Source organism: Cervus elaphus, chromosome 8 (genome assembly GCF_910594005.1).
Source record: "Cervus elaphus chromosome 8, mCerEla1.1, whole genome shotgun sequence".
In the NCBI taxonomy this organism is placed as follows: domain Eukaryota; kingdom Metazoa; phylum Chordata; class Mammalia; order Artiodactyla; family Cervidae; genus Cervus; species Cervus elaphus.
Window position 1 is genome coordinate 31237622 of NC_057822.1, and position 23812 is coordinate 31261433.

At 38.7% G+C, this 23812-nt stretch overlaps 1 long non-coding RNA gene across 1 annotated transcript in view; it reads right to left on the reverse strand.

Moving 5' to 3' along the window:
• The window catches only part of LOC122698718, a 95856-nt gene that overhangs the window by 65821 nt on the left and 6223 nt on the right, over positions 1 to 23812 (reverse strand). The window contains exon 2 of the long non-coding RNA XR_006342399.1: positions 917 to 1075. This is a non-coding gene — a long non-coding RNA (uncharacterized LOC122698718). The remainder of the gene's footprint in view (positions 1 to 916; positions 1076 to 23812) is intronic.

Sequence of the window (23812 nt, forward strand, 5' to 3'; positions counted from 1 at the left end):
CTTCTCATTCAAGGAATGTTAATGGAAATTAAAAGATATGTGATAAATTAAATATGCTTCCTTAAAGAAGATGTCAGAAGTAAAGGCACATCAATTAGAAATTAACAGCATAGAGAATTTAAAACATTTCATGTTTGTCTTATTAACATTTTAGGAGTACAAATATGTCTGTCATCATAAAAGAATTTCCTCAGGACTCCCTTATCAAGACTCAATTGTAGAGCTGAGACAATTGCTCTAGGGCAAAAAAAAAAACCCCAGAACATTATATCCAACAGCAGAGGGTGGGAATTCTACTAGAAATGTTCTTCACTAGGATGAGAGCCACTGGGTCGTATCTCTGAAATGGGTTACTCACTATGGTGTTAATTTGCTGATCACAAGGGAAGAAGTTAACAGGGCTTAAGAGACCAACAGGAAATCTAAACACAGACAATTCAGTTCACTGTGAAACCAGTTGCTTCATGGTTGGTATGTCTAGGCTGAATCCATACATAATTATACATCAGAACAGGAAGAATTTACCAAGAAATGGAGGTGAGGAATAGGTTACACTTATGACTGAATTTATGAGGAGAAAGCATGTGTGAATTAGACAGCCCCTCTAGTTAATAACTTTTTATGTGCTTTTGTAGGTTTTCTTTCTTTTAAGTCCAGTAAATTCTTTAGGTTATTTGTACCTTGTTGAATCTACCTCTGAAAATCACTGTCAAAACTGAATGGCATCTCCTTCGATTTCAGCTCCTGGTGCTTTATCGACTGATCAATCAAATGCCCTTGTGGGCCTCACCTCCACGCCAGGTTTCCTGCTTCAGGTTTTCAGGCTTCAGAGGCCCCTTCCCACACCTCCTCCCCAACACCTAGTTCAGATGCCATTCCCTCTGGATACAACTCCTGTCTCCTGATTACCCATTACCTTTTGCTGGTTCACTGACTGTTTCCATGATGTCCATCACCACCATACACACTTTATTGGGACTTCCGTGGCAGTTCAGTGGACTTCCAGAAGTCCAGAAGACTCTGGAATTCTACTTCAGAGGGCAGAGGTTCAATCCTTAGTCAGGAAACCAAGATCCTGCAGGTCATGCAGATGGGCAATAATAATAATAAATTTAAATACAACCACACTTTATTGATAACTGCAGCTTCATACACTGTTTGGAAGTTGAGTAGTATTTGTACTCTGACTATGTTCTTCTTCAATATTTTGTTGTCATTTAAAGTCTAATGCCTTGCATTAGACTCTAAAATTAGTTTGTTTATATCCAAGTAATAACCTACTAGAGTTTTGAATGAAATTGTGTTGAGTCTGTGGACCATACTGAGAAGAATGAAAATCTTAAAAATAATGGCTCTACCTATTAGTAAATGTGGAATATATCTGCATTAAAAAAAATGAATGACTTCACTTCATTAATTTTGGCAAAACCTCTTCATAAATATGTGTAGTAAGATACTTTTTATAGAAATGATGCCATCTTAATCTTAAAGTGAAATGGAAAATTAATCTACTGAAGTAATACAAGTTAAGAAATTTATCTCTCATTCCTTATCCAAAAAAAAAAAAAAAAAGGAACTCATATAAAATAAGAAAAAGCTAAGTAAAATGACATAATTTACTCTTAGGAAACAGTATAGCTAATTTGTGCTCTATCTATACCTACTGAGGCAAAATTTTATTTTATTTTTTTTTGAGGCAAAATTTTAAGTATTAAATAACTTTAAAAGTTAGCTTCCCTCCATACTCAGAAAAATAAAGGCTTTTACTGACTGTAAAAATGAGACAGCAAGTTTGATAGCTTTTTAGTTTTTTAACTGTATGTCTATCATATGTGACTTGATATGTTATAGTAGATATTTCTTTCATAAAATTAATGCATAGTGTTGACACTATGACTTTTTTCCTACACAATCCTTAATTTTTACAACTTTTAATTATAATGAATATGGTCTATTTTAAAGAGAATGTTTCACATTTCTTTTTTCCCTAAAGAAAATGCTATATAATCTTTCAATGCTATAAACTCTCACAAAGGCCTTGCAGGCCAGGCAGCTCAACACACTCCTAAGAGGGATGCAGTATTAGTAAACACTGGACATTTTGTTCTGTTACTTTATTCAATAAATTAAACTGAATGCCTATTTGTGTAAATCAGTGTCATCTTCATTGTTATTTTCACACGATTATATTATAGTTTCTTCACTACAAGCAGCAGAAATCAAGTTGGCTGCCGTAGGTAAAAAGGAACATTTTGGAAGAATATCAAGGTTTCTTAGAATCAGCATCAAACTGGACAACTGGGTTTGGGGTCAGACTCTTCTCTGAGCTCCAGATCTGTAACACCTACAACTAGACTCCAGGAAGACAGCTTAGGATCATTCCCTTCCCTTTCCAGATGAACTTCTCTCCTTCTGTAACTCCCCATTGTCCTTCAGTTCAGTTCAGTTCAGTTGCTCAGTCGTGTCCAACTCTTTGCGACCCCATGAATCGCAGCATGCCAGGCCTCCCTGTCCATCACCCAACTCCCGGAGTTTACTCAAACTCATGTCCATTGAGTCGGTGATGCCATCCAACCATCTCATTCTCTGTTGTTCCCTTCTCCTCCTGCCCCCAATCCCTCCCAGCATCAGGGTCTTTTCCAATGAGTCAACTCTTCACATCAGGTGGCCAAAGTATTGGAGTTTCAGCTTCAGCATCAGTCGTTCCAATGAACACCCAGGACTGATCTCCTTTAGGATGGACTGGTTGAATCTCCTTGCAGTCCAAGGGACTCTCAAGAGTCTTCTCCAACACCATAGTTCAAAAGCATCAATTTTTTGGCACTCAGCTTTCTTCACAGTCCAACTCTCACATCCATACATGACCACTGGAAAAACCATAGCCTTGACTAGACAGACCTTTGTTGGCAAAGTAATGTCTCTGCTTTTTAATATGCTGTCTAGGTTGGTCATAACTTTCCTTCCAAGGAGTATGCGTCTTAATTTCATGGCTGCAGTCACCATCCGCAGTGATTTTGGAGCCCAAAAAATTAAAGTCTGACACTGTTTCCACTCTTTCCCCATCTATTTTCCATGAAGTGACGGGACCAGATGCCATGATCTTAGTTTTCTGAATGGTGAGCTTTAGGCCAACTTTGTCACTCTCTTCTTTCACTTTCATCAAGAGGCTCTTAAGTTCCTCTTTACTCTCTACCATAAGGGTGGTGTCATCTGCATATCTGAGGTTATTGATATTTCTCCCAGTAATCTTGATTCCAGCTTGTGCTTCTTCCAGCCCAGCGTTTCTCATGATGTACTCTGCATAGAAGTTAAATAAGCAGGGTGACAATATACAGCCTTGACGTACTCCTTTTCTTATTTGGAACCAGTCTGTTGTTCCATGCCCAGTTCTAATTGTTGCTTCCTGACCTGCATACAGACTTCTCAAGAGGCAGGTCAGGTGGTCTGCTATTCCCATCTCTTTCAGAATTTCCACAGTTTATTGTGATCCACACAGTCAAAGGCTTTGGCGTAGTCAATAAAGCAGAAATAGATGTTTTTCTGGAACTCTCTTGCTTTTTTGATGATCCAGTGGATATTGGCAATTTGATCTCTGGTTCCTCTGCCTTTTCTAAAACCAGTTTGAATATCTGGAACATTCTCTCCTTCTGTAACTCTCCATTGTCTTTAGTATAATCAAATACACTCAGTGAGGCCTCTGTCACCTTAGCCAATCTTAAGTGTGTGGCCTGTTCTAACTCCTCCTTTCCTGCTTCTCACTCACCACCCAATCCCCTCTAATCTGGTCCTTGTCTGCTTCCTCAGCATGCTTTCATGCCAAGTTCTCTCTTGAAGGCCACGCTTGAGCTTCCCAACTGGTGAGCCAAAACTCAAAGCACTTCCACAAACTCATGGTACATATACCAAGATATTGGGGTCTCAGAGGCATAGGCTGGCCCACTGACTGTCGTGTCCAGTGATGTGAAAAATACCAGGAAGCGCTGTTCTACTTCAGCCATGCTGATCCCCTTCCAATCCCCAAAATGCATTAGCTTCTCCTCCCCTTCAGGGCTTTTATTTGTGAGGTTTCCACTGCCTGGAATACAATGCACCAACTCTTCACTTAGCTCAGCCTTTGAGATTTAATGTTTACATCAATTCTTCTAGAAGGCCTTCCCTGAATGCCCACATTTGGTTAGCACCCCCTAACTTTCAGTGCCACAGAGCCTTCTACTTTGCCTTTTGAAATATTTGTGGCACTTAAAATTACTTTCATCAATGTCTGAGTCTCCCACTGGATGTCCAGCAGAGCAGAGACCCAGTCTGGTTCACTACAAGGTCCCTAGCAGCAAGAACAACCTATTGAATGGAGAGTCAATAAAATTTTTGTGGCTGAATGATTGTTAGCAATCTTAGGTAAATAAAAATAAGAGCAACTACCGTCTTATGTAAATAAAATGTAGGTAAATAAAAATAAAAGCAATTACTGCCTTATGTATGGGCTCTTTTAAAACTTATAATTAAAATCTTTTCTTATTTGGAAATATTTTAAAAAGGGAAGCACTCAAAGCAAGAAAATCAATAGCATGCTAAAGTTAGCCCAACACACTGTGGAAGATCAGGAATGAGATTTCAGCATTCCTGCTTCTCTTCTGTGTTGGTTAGAAGACATCTGAGAAAGCTTTGTGCACATCTCTGACTTTTTAAGACTGAAATTCTGTAGGGTGATTAGAATTCTTTTTGCAGAAAACATACATGACTGCCACAGTCAAATATAGACTTTGTGGTAGCATGATGTATCAGCCTGACCCATTTTAACAGTTCCCCACATGCTCATATCACTTCCTGCTGGTCTGTCAAAAATTTCAAGCATTAAGAGAGACTTGGTTATAAAAATGCTTGATTATCTGTCATCTATCAACTTTGCATTTAGATTTGAAAATACATCCCCAAATGGGTTGAATAACCAGATGGGAGGAGTCCTTTCACATTGTATGTAGATATCAAATCATCACAATGCACACTTTAAATATCTTAAAATATTGTCAACTATGCCATCACGAAGCCGAAATGTAAAATAAATAAATGTGATGAGAGAAAACTTCCTTGGAAAAAAGAAAGAAGAAAAAGATGGAAGGAAGGAAAGAAAGAGAGGGAGAAGGAAAAAATACATCCATAAAGATAAGGAAAAGTTTAAAAGATGCTCTACTATTGTGATGGTTAAACAAAGAGTTTTTACAGTTTCGTGAAGTTTCTGGCCCTTCATGTGGATATTTTTGGAACGATTCCTCATAACTTACAGAGGTAACTAACAGAAGGAAAACACTTCTGGTAAGAAATATAAGGAGGTAAATATAGCAGCCATGTGTAATTCCGAATTCTTTTCAATACATCATGTGACATTTGTGATTATAAATTGATCACAGACGAGCCTTGGTATGAAAAATGTACTATTATGTAATGCAGACATGCTATTCATAACAATATGCCAGATGGAAATGTGAGTGCTTTAACTGAAAAGTGAGTTATTTGGTCTTTCCATTTGGTGTAAATCTTCAAAGCATAAATTAAAAGCAGAAGATGTATTGTATGGATTCAGGATCTGAAGACCTCTACTATACTCTGTAAATCTTTCAGCAGCATGGAAGACAGCATTTTCAACCAGATGAACACTCTTATCTCTTCCCTAAGGTTGTTGTTCTACTTTGAGATGACGGGAATAAAGAAAAATGTACCCTGAAATGGGTGTTTCCCACTCTAAATATTCAATATGAATCCTATGTCCAGACAGGGCTTATTTTGATTTCTTTTTGCAATGTTCTGTGTCCTGCATCATCTTGAAAGCTTTTTCATTCAGAAAATATTTCAGTCTTTCATGGTCTGCTGTGTCTATATGAAAAAGGACTTGAGACTCACAGAAATGACTCATAAATGGCCACTTGAACTGTATTTATTTTCATATCGCCTGAATAATGTGTGTAATTTACATTGCTACTCATGGAGAAGAGGAACTGAGAAGGTAATTTTTTAGAGCTAAGAAAGTTGATTTCCTTCATAAACATCAAGATAATACTCAGAATGTCTTTATAAGCAATATAATAAATTAAAAGATGAATATTTAATATATAAGCAGAAACAAAAATTCACACTTACACATTATTACCATCTACCTCAATGAATAAAAGAACTACAGAACGTGAAACTGAAATGACAAGATGACAAAACCTTCAAAAGGGAAGCACCTCCATTGGCCAAGAATGTATAAATTATTTCTATCTTAAATATCAACACAGGAAACCACACAGCTACTTTAAATTTGAGAAGAGGAAAGAATTTTCAAGTAGCATATGTGACAGTGACAATGGAAAATATTGTTTATGTTGCCTTGTCCCTCCATAATCCATCCACTAGTAATTGCCAGAATAACCTTCCTAAAAACCATAGGTCTGAACACATTGCACCTCAGGTTAAAAACATTCAAATAGTTAAAAAAAAAAAAAACTTTTTCTAGAGATATGTTTATGAAATCAATATAGATAAATTTATATTATGACCTGATTTGCTTCAAAATAACCTAGGGGCCTGTGGAGGGAGGAAAGGAGTGGAAGCATCAATGGATTCAGATTGGCCATGAGTTGATCACTGTTGAAGACAGCTTCAAGGGGTTCGTTATCAGATTTTTCTCTATTTATAAAGTTGAACAAAAAAGACTTGATATTAATATTCAAATCTTATAAATTAGGCCTAGTGATTTACTTTTCAGGTTTATAGTCAATTTTTCAAGCATCCAAAGCCATATCAAGTCATTGTCGAAATGTCCCTGAGCTTGCGTGTGTGCTCAGCCACTACAGTCATGACCCACGACAGTCCTCTGTCCATGGGATTCTTCAGGCAAGAATACTGGGGTGGGTTGCCATGCTTTCCTCCAGGGGAACTTCCCGACCCAGGGATCAAACCCGAGTCTCCTACATCTTCGGTGTTGCAGGTGGATTCTTTACCCACTGAGCCACTGGGAAGCCTGTCCCTGAGCTTCCCATGAAAGCTTCCCCGAGCGCCTCCTTTTTCTCAAATCACTGCCTTTATTCAAGCTGGTTTTCATTCCTGAAATGCTCTTCTCTCTTAGCTTTACTTGTTGGATTCCATTTTCTGAGTTTGAGTCCCTTATTCTGTAAAATGATGGGGTTGGACCAGATAACTTCCAAAGTCTCTTCCATCCTATAATTATCGAGCTAGGTTGACCACTCACTTCTAAGGAAAAAGATCTACTTAGGAACAAAGTCTATAAACAGGGGACCCCACCAGACATAGTCTGAGTTAAGACTTAAGTACAGCAAGATCAAGTCGTTGAGGGAATTCTGATAAAATTAGGTTTCCTTCCCTTTTGTATATTTCACTCTTCCTGACTTCTTGGAAACATGATCCCAAAAGAAAGCTATTCTAAATAATCTCTACCATCTACTTAGCAATAGATTAGATTAGTACGTGGAGCAAATGTGCCTTAGAAAGAAGGGGTAGTTAGAGACTGAGAATAGATCTTAGAACTGGTTGTAGGAATTTGGCTAAAGAGTGAGACTATGAGACATAAAAAGGAAGGATGACTACACTGGTCTGGCTTTCCGCATACCATATGAGCACTAGTCCCCTTATTTCAAATGACTTGGAGCAAACATTTTTGTTTCACACATTTCCATTATTAAATTAATATTTGAAGACTAAAAACTCCTAGAAGCCCCTGAATTTAACAAAAGAGCAATTTTGTTTCTTTCTTTAATAAATATTCTGATTGTAAAAGTTATAAACCTTTTCATTGTTGTAATTTATAGTCTTTAGAGAAAATTCCCTTTTGTAATTACTCTTTTCCAAAATGCCCTTAGAGATTAAACCAAATGACTTTTTGGCATGCATCTCTGTCTCTCTTTGTGAGCACCATCTCCTTATCCACCCACCAGGGTGAACCCCAAGAGCAGGCATATTTGTGCACCGTAAGCCCGTCTGATGCTCAACACAGTTGACTGGACCAGAAGGTAAAGATTCTCTCCACCAGGATTCTATAATTTGGACCTAAAATTAATTAATTAATCTGGATGGTTAATATGGAAATATTAAATCTGTGTTAGAACTCTTTTGGTTGATAGTGCCAGAAATGAAATTTCAAATGTGCTTTAAAAATACAAACAATTCATTGGGCTCATTAATTTAAAATGGAGAAGCAGGATTGTTCCTGATGCATTGGATTCATCATTCAGAGGAATGATGTTATTACATGACTGGTTTTAAGTGCTCAGATGACATCTTCAGGGCTGAATCTATCCATTTCTGAGTTCATTTTATTGGGGTTGCATTCATTCAGAGGCAGCATCATCCTCTACAGAGGAAATCATCCACCATTAGCTTCACACCTATAATCCACCACTTTAGCAATTTCCTAAAGAAAGCATCAGGAGCTTCCCAAGTGGCTCAGACAGTAAAGAATCCACCTGCAATGCAGGAGACCTGGGTTCCATCCCTGAGTTGGAAGATCCCCTGGAGGAGAGCATGCCAACTCCAGTATTCTTGCCTGGAGAATCGCCATGGACAGAGGAGTCTGGTGGGCTTCACGTGGGATTGCAAAGAATTGGACATGACTGAGTGGCTAAGCACAAAGGAAGAACAACTATTAGTTAATTCTATAGAAATTCCTAGGAAAGATTTTGATTGGCCTAGTTTGGATTGTGAGTCCTTGAACCAATAGCAAAAGCTAGAACATGCTCTCATTACCCAGACACAAGTCAAAAATCCTACCCTTGAGGGGAGCCATGCCTGAAGATTAGGGGCTGAAAGTGGAGAAGAAATGCTTCTTCAGAGGAAAACTGAGGTGCTTTATTTCATTATGGGGTCATATATTAGGGGGGAAATAAGGGTGAGCGTTGATTGGTTAATTGGCTGCTGGTTAACTGATCTGTGGCTTGATCATCTAGAAGCAGTCTTGGATTAGTCAGTTCTTGGATAGGAAGTATATACATGCAAAGTTGTCCACAGAATGGACTGACTGGGCAGTTATAAACCCAGACTTTTTAAAAAAAATCTCAATGACTGTGATGCTTTCCCATTGTTCCAACTGAAGGTTGAGGCTTAAATCATTTGTGGTTGTTCATCTTAGCTTGGTTTATGTTGGAAGGGCACTTGAGCCAATCAAATGATGATGAAAAAATATACACCAGGTTCCTCCCTAGTCAAGTGAAATATTCAAACTCAGTTTACCAAGTTCCCTGGAGTGAGCCCAATGCATCAGAAACCATCCTGCTTCTCCAGTGGAGCCTGGTGGCCTATTGGTCCAGGGTGCCTTGCTTGGTTTGTTTGCCTATTGCTATGGTCTGAATGTTTATGTTTCCCCCAAAACTCGTATGTTGACATCCTAATGCCAAATGTGATGGTATGGGGCCTTTGAAAGGTGATTAGGTCATTAATGCCCTTATAAAAGAAAACTGAGAGGGCTTGCTAGCCCCTTCCACCATGTAAGGACATCTCAAGGAGGTAAGTCTGCATTCCAGAAGGGAGCCTTCATCAGAACCCAGTGACGATGCCACTCTGATCTGGGACGTTAGCTCCCAGAACTGTGAGAAAAGAATTCTTTTGTTTATAAGTCATCCAGGCTGTGGTATTTTGTTATAGCAGCCTGAATGGACTATACACCGGATCACTTATCCTTGAACAAAATAAAATTACATAAACCTGGTATTTGCCAAAAGGCGGAATGTATGGCTTGTCTCTAATCTCAGTCACTGTCCAAAAAAACAGATATCATCAGTTTCTCACTTCTCAAAATAAAAGCTTCATATCAGTAAGTTTGAAATAATTGAGAATGAATAGATTTTCCCTCTTTATCAATTATAAAAATTCTATTTAATTCAATACAAGTTAACTTTCATCTCTTTTATAAATCTTCCCTAAATCATTTTGCCTAGTTCAATTTCCTTCCTCTTCTTTTTTTTTCTTCCATCTTCCATTCCTTCAGCCGTAACAATAAGTGCTACTCGCTGAGCAATTACGGTTTCCCAAGTGGCTCAGTGGTAAAGAATACGTCTGCCAACACAGGAGACACAGATTTGATCCCTGGATCAGGAAGATCCTCTGGAGGATCCTCTGGAGGAAATGGCAATCCACTCCAGTATTCTTGCCTGGAAAATCCCATGTACAGAGGAGATTGGTGGGCTATAGTCCATAGAGTCACAAAGAGCCGGACACGACTGAGCAACTAAACCACCACCACCACCACCAATAGAAAACTAATGCAGGGACTTCCTTATTTTTGATGTCAAAAAATTCTATTAGAGGGACTTCCCTGGCAGTCCCATGGTTAAGATTTCACCTTCCAATGCAGGGGATGCTGGTTGGATCACTGGTCAGGGAGCTAAGATCTTAACAAGCCTTGGGTCCCAAAAGCCAAAACATAAAAGCAATGTTGTAACAAATTCAATAAATAGAGACTTTAAAAAATGATCTGCATAAAAAGAATACTTAAAAAAATAACTAATGCAGATTTTTACTGATTGACCCACATGAAATTGACAATATTGCCTGTTTTTGCTCTATAGAAATAGTGATTTCATTTGGTTCAGCCTAATATTATTTGGGTGTGTTCCATTTAATATTATTTGGTTGGTGAGTTCTTACATCCTTGATATCTTAGGAAAACTGCAGAAACAAATGTTCACAGACTTTACTCATGCCTTTGTTCTTCACTCCCCCAAATGCACACCTGAAAAAAATGGATAGATGTTGATTATTGCTTAAGTCCTATACTGGAGAAAATGTCTCCTATGTTTAATTGTGTTGTTTCTAACTAATTGTTACCTAGTGTCTGTTCTCAAATGTGACTTTGAGTTTTAAGTCAGAAAGCATATCTCTATTTCCCATACAATTTTTTGTACATACTCTGTTAACAAATAAACAATACAACATTAAGGTTTACAATGATGGCTTTTGACATGTAAATATTATCTGATTCAGTTATGAAGAGTGATAGACAGGGCTTTGTTTTGCTATGACCACTGGGGAGAAAAAAGCTTTTTACAGTTTAGACCACAGATTGAGACTTTCAACCTTTTTTTCTTTAAAATGAAAGAGCAATAGAGGAGTGTAGAAGTTCCCATGCACAGAAACAGGATGATGAGAGCTGATGATTGACCGGAGAATTCAACAAGTCATCCTTTCAAAACAGCTCATGAAAGCATTTGAGAACAAAAATGGGTAGAGGAATCTTCACTGGCATAAAGGATCCAACAATCTATTACTCAGCCATAAAAAAGAACAAAATGGTGCCATTTGCAGAGACATGGATGGACTTGGAGATTATCATACAGAGTGAGATGAGTCAGAAAGAATAATATCATATATTACCAAATAAATATGGAACCTACAAAAATGGTATAGATGATCATGTTAGCAAAGCAGAAAGAGAGACAAGATGTAGGGAGCAAATGTATAGACACCCAGGGGGAGAGGGGAAGGGGGTGAATTGGAAGACTGGGATTGACATATATGTACTATTGATACAATGTATAAAATAGATAACTAATGAGAACCTAGTGCCTAGTACAGGGAACTCTGCTCAGGCTCTACAGTGACCTAAATGGAAAGGAAATCCAAAAAAGAGGGAATATATGTATACATATAACTGATTCACTTTGCTGCAGAGGAGAAAGTAAAACAACATTGGAAAGCAACTATGCTCCAATTAAAAAAAAACAAATTTTTAAAGAAGGGAAAAAAAAGACCCCAGAAATCAATGCTTTCATTACAAAACATGTATTCTCCTTTACCATTTATATATGTAACCCAAAAGACACAAAAGTGAATTCAGTGTAAGTAGGTGCAGTGTTTTGATTCCACAGAGAGGGTGCTGAGACAGAGTAAAGACTGAACAGCTCCTCCTAGTTGTTATGGAGAGTGTGGCATTTATTATCATATCAGGAAATGTGCTTCTAGTGAAGGCTAACTCTAAGATGGAATAAAGAACTTAGTCATGTGTCCTGACCATTGTCTCCTCAAGGACTGTAACTCAGCGTCGCTTCATCTTTCCAGATAAGAAACTGTGATTAATTATAAATTATGGCCGATTCACTAGAATGCACGCTTCCAAATCGTTAGGACCACATTTCCAAGTCAATACGATCCATTTTGGGGGCAGCTTTTGTTACTGAGTTTCTTTCCTCTTATAAATTTTAGAATCAGGTAAGTAATTTCACAAAGATCATTTGTGAAATAAACGATCCTTCATTACTTCATTACTGTTGAAGGAGTAATATTTTCAGAACTAGCTAAGGAACACTAATAGACTAAGACCCTTCATACACACAAGGATCCTTTTAAAATAACTTTTAAAAATAGATATGGTTCTCAACACCTTAATTTGTAAAGAAATTATTTCAAATGTCCACCTTCTTCCTTATTTTAAACATTTCTGGTTTTTTTTCTATTATTATTAGCAGAGGTGTGCAAAATAGTCTTAGTATATTTTATTAGCTAATAAAAAAAACTTTGAAAGGGCTTGCATGTTTCAGTACCTCTCATAGAATATTAGAACTGAAAGAGAATTTGGAAATCAAGTTCAATATAGCCCAGTGCAATACAGCCATGAATGAGTCTGCTACAAGTACCATAATCAAGGGATTATATAGTCTTTGATTACTGCAGTCTGTTTCAGTCTTGGCTAGCTCTATTAGGAACTTTGTCTTTATGTTGAGATAAAATCTACCTCTCTATAATTTCTCTCTATTGCCATAAAAGTCAAATTGTATTTAAGATTGTAGCTGTTTTGTTCTTATCTTGCTAGTTATTATTTAATTATAGGTCTTTACCTGATCACAATTCTGCTAACATACTCATTCTATCAAACTACATTGTACCTCAATATATATTTCCACTGAAGCAATTTCCACAAGTAAGATTTTAATTTCAAATGGCATGATCTTAAACTTTGTCTCAATGGGCATTTCATTACTGAAATTCACTCAAAGCCATTTCTGAAGGGTCTTCTAAAACACTCACATGAACTCATACTATGACAATGAATTAAAGCTCCTTTGAGGTTGTGTTTTTTTAATTCCTCCAAATAGAAATGTTAAAGCTCAAATGTTAAAGGAAGCAATAGTAATACTCACATAGTTAATATCAAAGGTAAATGTTAAACATGCATGCAATTCTTTGCAAAGAGCATCTGCAAAGGTAGAACCAAGAAAGGTTTCATTATAGACAAATCTGCTTGAAAAGTTGTATCAAATTATTTTACATGCCATATCTTGGCATTCTCTAAGATTTAAAAAAAATTCTCAAAGGTTTATTTCTAGAGAACATAGCTAGTAACAATTATGATTATAGTATAAGAAAGGGGACTTCTTGGGGACTTCCCTGGTGGTCCAGTGGCCAAGACTCTGAGATCCCAATGCAGGAGGCCTGAGTTCAATCCCTGGCTGGGGAACTATATCCCACATACCAAAAATAAATAAATAAAAAGGGAACATCTTTACTCAGTACCTGATGAATTTCCACAAGCACAGTCCTGGTAACTCTCTTTGAGCTTTTTCTCATTTTGTCTCTCCTCTGGAGAAGTAAAATGACTTACTGAATTTGTAAATATGTAAGAAAAACCAGACAAGCCTGCACCGTTTCCTCTCCCCTAGGGATGGAGCTTGGCCATTGAAATTTTTGTTGCTTCTTGCTCCTCCGTGCAGTTGGCCTTTCTCAGGCTGTCACATGCCCTGTGTGGGTCATTCCAGTCCAATGGGACCTACAACAGGCAGATGAGACTCCCTAATTCAGGACACAGTTAGCAGGCTTACCTTACTCTCATGCTGAATCACTTCCTTCAGCTTTGCCCTTATCAGCCATCTATTTAGAACTCAAGCAGGGAAGAAATGGATTTATGAGCTGCACTTCCCACCTCCAGGGATCCCAAATGTGGGACATCATGAAGTAGAGTAAAAAGATCTTTGGATTACTTAAACAGAGAGGAGAAACAGTATGTCGATTCTTGAAAGAGGTAAAGCTTTAGCTCCTGTGTGTGCTAAGTCACTTCAGTCATGTCTGACTCTTTGCAACCTCATGGACTGCATAGCCCACCAGACTCCCCTGTCCATGGGATTCTCCAGGCAAGAATACCGGAGTGGGTTACCATGCCCTTCTCCAGAGGATCTTCCCAACCCAGGGATCGAACCTGCGTCTCTTACTTCTCCTGCAATGGCAGGCGGTTTCTTTACCACTAGCACCAGCTGGGAAGCCTTCCTTAGAAACAAAAGCAAATTGACAGTCTTTCCTGGTGTCCAGCTATTAAGAATCTGCCTGCCAATGAAGAAGACATGGGTTCGATCTCAGGCCAGGAAGATCCCACATGCTACAGGGCAACTAAGCCCTTGAGCCAGAACTATTTTGCTGCTACAAGGATGATCGATAGTTCAGGGGCTTAAAGAATAAAGGAGTGTATTTCTTTCTCCTGCAATAGTCCCAGGTCAAAGGTCCAGGTCAGTGGAAAAACTCTGTTCACTATGATTCATTAAGACATTTTTATCATTTTCTTGGTAAAATCTGGGTGCTTTCCATGTCTGCATTTCAGCTGGTGGGAAGGAATAAAAGAATTTGGAACAGGCATGCTGAATGAATGAAATCCCAGACCCAGAGTAGGGAGACATCACTTCTCACATTCCACTGGTGAGAACTATTTCCACTGTGATGCCTAACAGCAAGAGGGGCTGTAAAATGTGATCTAGTTGTGCACAATGGGACTAATTGTAGAAGAAGAGAATGGATCTGGGTGGACCACCAGCAGTCTCCACCATACACCTTAAAGAACTCCATAGGATAGAAATAAAATGGCTTCTGCTGGGGCTAAAGTCAGTGCTCCAAATCAAAGAGTATATTGTGTTATTGGACAGAAAAGAATCAGTGTAAACTTCTTTCAGTGGGCTATCATCATATGAAAGTACAGTGAGGGAGACATAGATTCGATCCCTGGATCAGGAAAAGCCCCTGGAGAAGGGAATGGCTACCCACTCCAGTATTCTTGCCTGGAGAATCCCCATGGACAGAGGAGCCTGCTGAGCTATGGTCCATGGGGTTGAGAGCAAAACCACTCTTTGGGCTTCCCAGGTGGCTCAAATTATAAAGAATCCACCTGCAGTGCAGGAGACCCAGATTTGATCTCTGGGTCAGGAAGCTCCCATGGAGAAGGCAATGGCTACCCACTCCAGAATTCTTGCCTGGAAAATCCTTATGGACAGAGGAGACTGGCAGGCTACAGTCCATGGGATTGCAAAGAGTTGGACACAACTAAACGACTAAGCACATGGAAAACAGTATAAGTGTAATCAAAATGAGGAGAAGAAAAATATCAGATTGGGCCAGAATACTCAGAGACCTATAATTATTACAATTGTTACTAATAATCATCATCTTCCTGGTGGTTTTCTCACTTGCACTTGGAGATAAGCACCATCATTAGTAACAACTTCACACAGAACACATTTATATCATCTTATTTATGCACTACTTACATAAAATGATAATAGATCCCATAATTACCTGCCATTTTGCTTAATAACCATTTAGTTCAATATCTAGAGACACTCTGGTTATAGCATTTGTTTCCTGTGGTATCTTTTCTCCCTGTGGACTCAAGCTGAAACTTTCCTTCAACTTCATACTTTGATATCATGTTCCAAGAGAAATAAAATTTGTTCTCAAAGAGTAGACTGGTAGAAAAGGATATAGTAAACTAAAAGGAAATATTAAAACAATAGTTAAAAGTTATATAATAAAAAAAGCTCTCAAAAGTAATACTTCCATTGGGCACAAAATAAGAGACACAAAACTGTCTAAAAATTCCAAGTTATATTTGAAGTAAGATGTTGGCTTAAAAATCAGCATTCAAAAAACTAAGATCATGGCATCCAGTCCCATCACTTCATGGCAAATAGAGGGGGAAACAATGGAAATAGTGGCAGACTTATTTTCTTGGGCTCCTAAATCACTGCAGATGGTGACTACAGCCATGAAATTAAAAGACGCTTGCTCCTTGGAAGAAAAGCGATGACCAACCTAGACAGCATATTAAAAAGCAGACATTACTTTGCCAACAAAGGTCCATCTAGTCAAAGCTGTGGTTTTTCCGTTAGTTATGTATGGATGTGAGAGTTGGACTATAAAGAAAGCTGAGTGCCGAAGAATTGATGCTTTGAACGGTGGTGTTGGAGGAGACTCTTGAGAGTCCCTTGGAGATCCAACCAGCCCATCCTAAAGGAAATCAATCCTGAATATTCATTGGAAGGACTGATGCTGAAGCTGAAGCTCCAATACTTTGGCTACCTCTTGTGAAGAACTGATTCATTGGAAAAAACCCTGATGCTGGGAACAATTGAAGGCAGGAGGAGAAGGGGACAACAGAAGATGAGATGGTTGAATGGCACCACTGCATGGACATGAGTTTGAACAATTTCTGGGAGTTGGTGATGGACAGGGAGGCCCGGCCTGATGCAGTCTATGGGGTCGCAAAGAGGCAGGCACAACTGAGCTACTGAACTGAACTGAAGATCTCAAAGGATAGGATTTGTCATGTTGTTAATCAGTATATTTAAAACCTCTGAAAACTGAAAGGAATTTTTACTTCCAGGTAAGATAGAGAGCTGTTGTTTAGCTGCTCAGCTGTGTCTGACTCTTGTGACTCCATGGACTGTACTGCATGAGGCTCTTCTGTCCATGGGGATTTTCCAGGCAAGAATACTAGAGGGGATTGCCATTTTCTCATCCAGGGGATCTTCCCAACCCAGGAGTCAAACTCCCATTTTCTGCAAGTCTCTGCACTGCAGATGGGCTCTTTATTGTTGAGCCACCAGGGCAGCCAAAATAGAGTACTAGAGAGTAAACTTTTTATCTCACTTGAAATAACCAAAGAGAGGGAGGGAGGAAGGAGAGAGAGACACATAAACAGAGACAGAGAAACAAAGATGGAGAAGGCTCTAGTAAAAGTATATAAAACCATGCTCTTCAAGACACTGCATATCAGACAGCAAGGGACAGTAATCTTTTAGAGACACACAAAAAAATTTTATAAACTGTACTTAACCAAAATAGAAAACTCTGCATTTCAAAGGGGCTTCCCAGGTGGCTCAGTGGTAAAGAATCCGCCTGCCAAGCAGGAGACACAAGTTCGATCCCTGTGGCAGGAAGATCCGTTGGAGTAGGAAATAGCAACCCTGTCCAGTATTCTTGCCTGGAAAATTCCATGGACAGAAGATCCTAGCTGGCTACAGTCCATGAGGTCTCAAAGAGTGGGGCATGACTGAGTACTCACACATGCAGGAATGCATGTGTGACAAAAGACATCATTAGGGAAAAAAAGACAAGCTACACACTGTGAGAAATATAAAACAACTATCTAGAATAAAACAACTTGCATCTAGAATATATAGCATTAAAAAAAATCAATACAAAATAAATACCCAACTAAAAACAAGCAAAAGACTCAAACAGCCACTTTACAAGAGGAGATACACAAATAGCAAAACACACATGAAAAGATGCTCAACATTACTCATCATTCAGTTCAGTTCAGTCGCTCAGTCATGTCCGACTCTTTGCAACCCCATGAATCACAGCATGCCAGGCCTCCCTGTCCATCACCAACTCCCAGAGTCCACCCAAACCCGTGTCCATCAAGTTGGTGATGCCATCCAGCCATCTCATCCTCTGTCATCCCCTTCTCCTCCTGCCTCCAATCCTTCCCAGCATTAGGGTCTTTTCCAATGAGTCAACTCTTCGCACCAGGTGGCCAAAGTATTAGAGTTTCAGCTTCAGCATCAGTCCTTCCAATGAACACTCAGGACTGATCTCCTTTAGGATGGACTGCTTGGATCTCCTTGCAGTCCAAGGGACTCTCAAGAGTCTTCTCCAACACCACAGTTCAAAAGCATCAATTCTTCGGTGCTCAGCTTTCTTTATAGTACAACTCTCACATCCATCCATGACCACTGGAAAAACCATAGCCTTGACTAGACGGACCTTTGTTGGCAAAATAATGTCCATTTAAGGAAATGCAAATGAAAACCACAGAAGAAGGCATTACACACCTGGTACTATGACTAAAATTTTAAAAAATGATCAAACTGAGTGTTGACAGGATGTTACAAAACTGGACTCCTCATACATTGCAGGTAGGAAGGAAATGGTACAACTTGTTAGGAAAACTGTTCTGTATTTCCTCAAAATGTTAAAAAATACACCTATGGTATGATCCAACTACTCCATTCCTAGACATTTACCCAAGAGAAAAGAAAGTACATGTCCAAGCAAAGACTCATACATAATTTCTATTGGACTTTTGCTTCTAGTCACTAATGCTTATCAGCAGATGAATGGATAAACATATTGTGGTATATCTAATCAAATACCACTCAGTAACAAAAAGACTGAACTACTGATACATGTAACAGTGTGGGTGAATCTCAAAATAATTATAGTGCTTGAAAGTCAGTACAAATGATAATAGGCGGTGTGGTTCCAATTATATAAAATTCTAGAAAATGCAAATTAACCCTTAGTGACAGAAAACAGATGAGTGGTTGCCTAGGAATAGGTAAATCAGGAGGGTGAGATTGCCATGGGGTGCAAGGAAACTTTGGGGGGTGATGGATTTTGTTCACTGTCTTAACTGTGGTAATCATTTCTTGAGTGTGTGTATATATATATATATATCAACATTTATCAAACTGTATACTTTGCACAGTTCATTATATGTCAACTATAGCTCAACAAAGCTGTTTAAAAAATTGGAAGGGAACATTTTAAAGAAAACAATATATCCATATCCATGTTTTTACATTTTTTAAATTGTCTAGTATAATTTCGGAACAACTAGAATCACAATTTGCTAAACTTTTCAAATCAATTCTCTAAGCTGTAACTTTAAGCAATTTTCACTAGTCTTTAATTAAAAACCAAATTTTAAAAAGAGCAATTAAAGGACAAGGATTTTCATGAGTAAAGGAAAATACTTTTGAATTTGATATATTGTGTACCTAAACTGAAAAACTCTGTTCTTCAGAGAGGTTAAAAAAATCAGAACTTGATATTCTAATGATAATTCTATACTAACTCTGTGTTGTTCTTCTAAACTGAAATGGTTGATAATTTGGGTTTAAAAATATCTGCATTATTTTACTTCAAAATAATGAGCAAACTTTCCTTGACTTTACAGACTCTCAGCTAAATATTTCAGTATCTAAAATGAATAAAAAACAAAACTTGTATTTTTACATATGTAAAAAACATGTCAAAATCTTTAGCTTTTACCTACATGACACTGTAGATTTATGAGGGACTTTTAAAGATATTTTGGGCTCCTGATTCCAAGTTCTTTTCATGAACCAAGTACTTGGTGGACAAATCAAATGATTTCCAAGGGACTTAAGAAGTTAAGAGTAGTTAAAACACACATTGCATGCATGCATGCTTAGTCACTTCAGTCGTGTCAGACTCTGTGTGACCCCATGGACTGTAACCCACCAGGTTCCTCTGTCTGTGAGATTCTCCGGGCAAGAATACTGGAGTGGGTTGCTGTGCCATCCTCCAGGGGATCTTCCCAACCAAGTGACTGAACCCGCATCTCTTAGGTCTCCTGCATTGGCAGCTGGGTTCTTTACCACTAGGCCTCTTGAGAAACCCAAGACACTTACTATATGTTCACAAATAAAATCTTGGTTTCTTTTTTTTTGTCATGTTTCGATCACTAGGTCATTTTCTCCTATCATCAGAGTATTTTACTCTGAGAAATTTACAGTGTTCAAGGACATATATTCAGCAAAGAGAATGAGAAAAAGAGAGAGAGAGCTATTCAAGACATTGAAATACAAGGACAAATCACCAAGTAATGACAGTTGGTAAGTTTGGAAAATAACTCATGTGTCCCAAATCTATCTCACTACAATTTACAACTAAAATCTTAGCTTATGCGAACTGTTCATGTCACAGTTAAAGATTGTTAGAATCTGGACTGTCAGGGGTTCAACTGGAAACAATTCAAATGGTTTCCAAGGAAAGCCTTTGGTGAAGACACTGTTAAAAGAGTGTTGGCACAGTTGAGGGATGGAGAAGGAAGGATGTTGAGACTCCCAGGGACCAGCAAGGTAGGAAGTTTTACTGCATCTATGGTGGTTTAGTCGATAAGTTGTGTCCAACTCTTGTGACCACATGGACTGTAGCCCGCCAGGCTCCTCTGCCCATGGGATTCTCCAGGCAAGAATACTGGAATGGGTTGCCATTCTCTTCTCCAGGGGATCTTCCCGACCTAGGAAATGAACCTGGGTCTCCTGCATTGCAGGCAGATTCTTTACCAACTGAGCCAGCAGGGAAGAGGGCTGCCATTATTGGAGGGAGCAAGGGAGAGCTGGACCTTCAGAGAACAGCTTGGCAAGAGCCACAGATCCAGAATTATGTTCTTCCCCATTTTTGTTTAGTTATTATTACCACGCCCATGAGAAAAACCAAATCTAATTTAAATTCTACCTGATGAGCTATATTAACAAGGAAGGAATAAGATTTAATCAGATAGGGTTAAGTTGGCTTTATTTTTTCTTTTTACTCCCTACTCCGCTAGCCCACCAACAATGGAATTTTCACCCTCTTGGGGGTAATGTTGCTCCCACTGAGCACGCATGTTCTACAGAGAGGCAGCTGCCACCAGGACTGTGGCCCTAAAACTTGGCTTCAGAGGAAGCACCCTGACCTTTTTGGCCTGCAGCAGGCAGAGGAGTCTGCCATACAGTACAAGGGGTCAGCTGTGGGAAAGAGAGCAAGGCAGTGAAGAGCAGAGCATGAAGATCTGGGGGAACAAAAAGAGTAACCCCCAGATAATTTTTCCAGATTTCTTATAACGTAATTGGGGCAAAATCTGGGGAAAGCCTTGAATGGCTTAGAAAAAACTTGAATTTTGTGTAAAGAGGATGTTAAGTTCCAGCTTTGTTCCTCTTTCACTGAAGAAGCTTAAGGACTACCTTTAAACTTTTCTGAGTGCCTGAGAGTAAACTGGGGCTCTGGATATCTACTTGCTTTGAGGATAAACTAAAATAACATATGCAGAGCACTTACTAAGGTGACTGTCTGGATAAATAATCACTAACTGTGAATTTGAAAGTTTTTCATCTGCCCTTCTTTCTTTTCATTCATAAGTGCCAAGACAAAGACTCTGCCTCACCAAACTTGCAGTCTATAGAAGGGTCAGAGGTATTAATCAAAATGCCAAAACACATTCAAGTTGTTTGAAGGAAGGCTTTTTGCATGCTAAGTTGCTCAGTCATATCCGACTCTTTGCGACCCCAAGGACTATAGCCCTCCAGGCTCCTCTGTCCATGGAATTTTCCAGGCGAGGATACTGGAGTGGGTTGCCATTTCCTCCTCTAGGGGATCTTCCAGATATGGGAATTGAACCTGTGTCTCTTCCATCTCCTGCACTGGCAGACTGATTCTTTATCACTGAGTCACTTGGGAAATCCATTTGAAGGAAATTGGTTCACAAAAGAATGGCCTTGGTTAATACTGTTATCACCTATGTCTTCACTAGCAATCTGTTAAGATAATCAAAATCAAGCCCAAATTCCCCAAAGTTGCTCCTCCCACAGTGCAGATCTTTCTTTAGTGGCTGAAGGTTTTGGAAGAAACCTGGAATGCTCTTAACTATAGGTTCAAAGGAACCTCTTCTGAAAATATATATATTGACATTATCTCAACCTGGGATATTAAATCTCCTTTAAATTATAGCATATTTATCTAGAATTGGCTGCACAGAAACTTCCCAGAAGAGTAAGTTTCTGAAGCAGTGCTTATTTTGGCAACAAAAGAGAAATTGGCATTAACTAATCTTGCTGCATTTATCCTTTAGTCAGCGATTTATTTTTTATTGAGTACCAGACCTTGTGCCATAATATTTAAGCTTTAGACTATCTTTGTATTGTCTGACAGTGACCAATGATCTTACTTGACCAAGTGTTTTGAAACTTTTTGACAAACTCCCCAAATATGAAATTTTAATTTAGTTTCTTTTGACCTCCAGCTAACTTTGGAGTTCATTAGGGAGCCCGTAAGACATCTTAAGAGGAATATTTAATTAGTTTTATTTGATATGTTGAATTACATGGGAAGTATTGCTAAAAGAGTGATAAGTTTTCTTTTTTTTTTTTTTAAAGAGTGATAAGTTTTCTAAGATTATACTATATGGGTAAATGTTACTACTATAGATCTTCTAGAAATATAAGTTTCTGAATTATAGATGTGTCCTGGTATAATCTATCAGCCATAATTCTGATTATTTCACAGCAACTTGATTAAGCTTCTTTGTCAACACATGATCAAATCTTTAACCCTGCCTTTTTAGTCTTTAATAGACAATTAAGCTGATGCTTTGCAAAAGGACTTCAAGAATATTCATGGGAAGGACTTTTAAATAAACATAGATCAGATTATACCGCTGAACATGGTAAGAAATTTTTATCACACTGGTAAGGGAAGCAAATCTTCCCTCTCATTGGCAGCCGTGATGGGCTCTGAGACTGTCTGCAGCAGTCAACAGGGTGGCAAGACAATCTTACAGTGATACTCACCCTTGAAGGGGAAGGGGATTTTGACTGTGCTATATGCTAGTATGGGCTTCTCTGGTGGCTCCGAAGGTAAAGAATCTGCCTGCAATGTGGGAGAGAGACCTGGATTTGATCCCTGGGTCCAGAAGGTCCCCTGGAGGAGGGCATGGCACCCCACTCCATTATTCTTGCCTGGAGAATCCCCAAAGACAGAGAAGCCTGGCAGGCTACAGTCCATGGAGTCACAAAGAGTCGGACACAACTGAGCAAGCACAGTACATATGCTAGTATTCAGGAATGAACAATGAAAGAAGAACTGTTAACTGCTTAATTAAGAGTTATGAGGTACTGGCTTTGGAAAAATCTGGTCTTCATAAAACATAATGAAAGTATTAAAAAAGATAAAGAAAGAATGGCCTTGGATATAACAGAGAAAATTGCTAGCATGTCTGTGTGACACCTACTGAATGCATTAGTCTCATGTTGAAAAAGTCATCCACAAAATCCTTTAGTCAACTGCTTTGCCCAGATCTTTATTCCGGAAGGAGATCATTAAGTGATACCACAATTTCTACAAGGCTGGTGATTCAGAAAGCTTCATTTGTTATATTTTTAAGTTTTGTATACTCATCTGTAAGAATAAGAGGATAAGAGTACTTATCTCAGAGCGTGGTTGATGGTTGAATGAAAAAATGCATTGTTGTTGTTCAGTTGCAAAGTCATTTCTGACTTTTTGTGATCCCATGGACTGTAGCATGCCAGGATTCCCTGTCTGTCACTCTCTCCTGGAGTTTGCTCAAATTCATGCCCATTGAGTCAGTATGCTATCTAAATATCTCCTCCTCTGCCGCCCTCGGCTCCTTTTGCCTTTAATCTTTTCCAGCATCAGGGGCTTTTTCCAATGAGTCAGCTCTTTGCATCGGGTGACCAAAGTATTGGAGCTTCAGTTTCAGCATCATCCTTCCAATGCATATTCAGCCTTGATTTCTTTTAGGACTGATTCCAGCTTGTAATTCATCTAGTCTGGCATTTTGCATGATGTACTCTGCACATAAGTTAAATAAGCAGGATGACAATATACAGTTGTATCATACCTCTTTCCCAGTTTTGAACCGGTCAGTTGTTCCATGTAAGGTTCTTACTGTTGCTTCTTGATCCACATACAAGTTTCTCTGGGGACAGGTAAGGTTGTCTGATTTTCCCACTTCTTTAGGAATGTTCCACAGTTTGTTGTG